The 3,899-nt window shown below is 38.3% G+C and overlaps 1 protein-coding gene across 3 annotated transcripts in view; it reads right to left on the bottom strand.

Moving 5' to 3' along the window:
* LOC106872215 (3-mercaptopyruvate sulfurtransferase) overlaps positions 1-3,899 on the bottom strand; it is a 20,466-nt gene that overhangs the window by 14,420 nt on the left and 2,147 nt on the right. The window contains exon 1 of one of the 3 annotated variants that reach the window (XM_089353324.1): positions 3,282-3,899. This exon is cut by the window's right edge and continues 20 nt beyond it. The exons of 1 other annotated variant lie outside the window; for it this stretch is intronic. The gene's annotated coding sequence lies outside the window, so the exon portion shown is untranslated. The remainder of the gene's footprint in view (positions 1-3,281) is intronic. One more of the 3 variants, XM_089353325.1, reaches the window with a different exon arrangement.

Here is a 3,899-nt window from a genome sequence, read left to right as displayed (position 1 = left end):
TATATATATATATATATATATATATATATATATATATATATATATATATATATATATATATATATATATATATATATATATATATATATATATATATATATATAGATATATATATATATATATATATATATATATATATATATATATATATATATATATATTATACAAGAGAGAGCCATGTAGGTATCATGCTTAACATAAATACATCATTGAAAGGCAAATTTACTGCAATATTTGTCCAGAGATAACATCTCTTATGGACGTGCTGTGTTTAAAACCACAATAAATATTGAAAGGTGAAAAGGATCATCCTGGCGGTGGTTAACCAGATGCATTTCAGTATTATTGAACTTCGTCAGTGGTGTGCAGTCACAGCTGGTGGCCATGTGCTTAAATGAGGTTTGCTATTTATGAGAGTAAATAAACATTCTGTGGTATTCAAATAGTTGTCTGGCAGAATAAATGCAATATGAAATCGTTTATATTTTATTTGATTCAGTCATTAGATTGTGACCATGCTGTGGCAACACCTTGTAGAATTTTTAGTTGAATAAATCAATCTCCGGTTCTTTTTTTTTTTCACTAAGCCTGGTACTTATTCTACCAGTCTCTTTTGCCAAACTGTTAAGTTACAGGGTCGTAAACATACCAACATCAGTTGTCAAGAAGTGGAATGTGTATATGTGTGTGTGTGTGTGTGCGGATGGGAAGAACACAGGCACAAAGACACTCACATATACATATATGTATGTATATATACGACAGGCTTCTTTCAGTTTCCGTCTACCAAATCCGCTCACAAAGCAGAAGAAATTCGCGCAAGGTACCATGAAGTGGGCCTGAACCTGGAACCAAGTGGTTGGTAAGCAAGCTTCTTACCACACATACACACAACAGGCTTCCACACAGTTTCCATCAATCAGATTCAACCACAAAACATTTGTTGGCCCAGGGCTATAGTAGAAGACATGGCAATCCTTTGGAGATGGCATATCAAAACAACGCATTTGTTTGGCAATTTCAGAAAAATTGTTGTTTCTTCAATTTTTTTTCCCAGCTAAATTACTTATGTTTATGTAACTATATGTACATACACAAATATACATACATGCACGTGAACACATGCATACATATATACACAAATATCCATACATGCACCCACCTGACAGGCACCCGTGCCAGTGGCACGTGGTAGACACCATTCGAGTGTGGTTGTTGCCAGTGTCACTTGACTGGTTCCAGTGCCGCTGGCAAGTAAAAAGCACCATCTGAATGTGGTCGTTGCCAGTGCCCACTGACTGGCCCCCGTGCCGGTGGCACGTAAAAAGCACCCACTACACTCTCGAAGTGGTTGGCGTTAGGAAGGGCATCCAGCTGTAAAAACCGTGCCAGATCAGATTGGAGCCTGGTGCAGCTTCTGGCTTGCCAACCCTCAGTCAAACCGTCCAACCCATGCCAGCATGGAAAGCAGACGTTAAACGATGGTGATGCACACAAACACATACCTATACTTACCTAAATATACATACATACACACACACTAGCGTAGCTAGGGGGCGCGGTAGGGACGGCACTTTCAAAGGGACACCATTTTTGGGTCTGCTATAGGCAATATGTGTTTCTTTTGCCGGGGGCGGCAAACGGAAAGGCCGGCCCGGACGGCACACGCTCTAGCTACGCTAGTGCGTTCACACATACATACAAACACAAAAAATAGATAAGTATAGACGATTCAGCTGAAAAAAAAATTGAAGAGATTATTTTTTTTTTTTTTGTTACGGAAATTACTGAATAAATAGTTTCAGTTTCGATATACCACCTCCGAAGAATCGTCACGGACACTCGTAACAAAGTGCCGTGCAGTGGAACTGAACCCGAAAGCACGCTAATGCAAAACGAACTTTTTAACCATAAGGCTATGTCTGCACCCATAACTAAAGATATCGTTTGCAGGACCCGAGTTTCTCAAGCAGCCACCCGTCCTACTATTAAACTAGGTGCAGTGGTACTTAACTTCGGTGATCTGATGAAACTGCAACTTTCAGTCGCTTGCTTGCTTGCGCGCGCGCGTGTATGTGTATTTATTAGAAGGTTTGGAAGTGATGTACAACCATCCAGATCTCTGAACACCTTATTTTTTCCGAATATATATATATATATATATATCCCCAAGACACGATGAAGGCTGGAGGATATATCAGCCGAAACGTTGTGTTAACAACAAACAATATGAGGACAAATATCCTACATTAGGTGTCTTGGGGGAAATTTTCGAACCTGGGTTCTCATTCCTAAGGTTCTGTAGCATATATATTCCACACACCCCTCTTGGACGGGACGCAGGTCCATCGCAAGATTATCCATTTTTGCCAGCTGAGGGACTAGACCAACGTGATATGAAGCTTTGCTCAAAAATATAACGCATTGCCTGGTCCTGGAATCGAAACCACAAACTTACGATCACGACTGCAACTCACTAACTACAAAAAAAAAAAAAAAAAATGAACATTTTTTTAATAGCATAAATGAGTTTATGCTATTAATGGTGAGAAAGTATTGAAAAAAAAAACTATACTTGTCAAAGTTGGTCATGGGATATGCTAGAAACAACAGCCAAGTCACCCTTTAATCACACACTTTTACAGCTGAAAATATTTACTTTTTGGTTGTTTTTTCTTTTACCGAAAAGGCTTCTATAGTTTTTAAGTGTGCATCATCATCATCGTTTAACGTCTGCTTTCCATGGGTTGGACGATTTGACCGAGGACTGGCGAACCAGATGGCTGCACCATATACGTATATATTCTCCCCATTAATAACATACAGTCAACAGATAAGGGCCAGGTTCTCAATATGGAAAACACTTTGTAGCGCTCAAATGATTTAAGTTACACTTTGAAACTTTTACCGAGGACCGAGTTCATGGAGTAAAAGAGGGGCTATAAGAGAAATCCTGGTGATATTTTGACAATGATGCAAATAAACAAATAAAACTGCTTGGGTTTCGTATGGAGAATATATATACATGTAAACAGAGAGACGATGAATATCTAAGTATATATATATATATATATATATATATATATATATATATATATATATATATATATCGTAATGATGCTTAATGAGCATCTACCTGCTAGAAATAAGAGCCAAGTCTTAAATAATCCACCGTAGCGCACCAATATAACAGAGAAAAACAGTATGCGAGGAAAACAGACCGAATTAAAACATTTAACAACACAAATAAAAATATTATGCAATTACGGATATCCACAAACCAGGTTTCGGCTTTTGGTTATTCAACCTTGAGTCTCGTCAGTGTGGACCACCAGTTTAAACTCATGACTGTTCACGTTAGTCTCATATATATAAAATAAACTAACAGAAAAATAAAGGGGAGAAGGAGGTATATATTAAACGTATGGTGTTACAAGTCCGACAGCTATACATATATATATATCCGCCTCTTTATGTCTTGATAGCAGCGGAGAATGTCTTAATTAGGTACTCGTAATCTTCTACCTGCAGCTTCTTTCATGGCTGATCCTTCCTATGTTTGATGAACAAATTCTGCTGCAAAATCTGCAAGCAGGGTTGCGGTCTGTTGTTTTCATTTCGTTTTGTTTCGAGGTCCGAGATGTTTTCTTCCTCGAGCTGTTTCATTCCTTCGTTCACTGAGGTTTACCAAGTTGTTCGGTCTTCAGTTTACTCGGCCCAAGTCTTTGCATCGATGTAACACTTGGTCAGGCTGCTCTTACGTGTCCTTAAATCTCAACTTTGGTCGTCCTTAGCTACCCTGAGCCAACTCGCCATATAACAGCTGTTTGAGAATTCTGTTGTCATCCGTCCGCTTCACATATCTAAGCCATCTTAGTCTCCTTTTGCACATCAAATAC

This window comes from Octopus bimaculoides, chromosome 6 (genome assembly GCF_046866305.1).
Source record: "Octopus bimaculoides isolate indiv1 chromosome 6, ASM4686630v1, whole genome shotgun sequence".
NCBI classification, from domain to species: Eukaryota; Metazoa; Mollusca; class Cephalopoda; order Octopoda; family Octopodidae; genus Octopus; species Octopus bimaculoides.
Note: the sequence above shows the minus strand (reverse complement) of the source record. Positions and strands in the feature narration are given on the sequence as shown.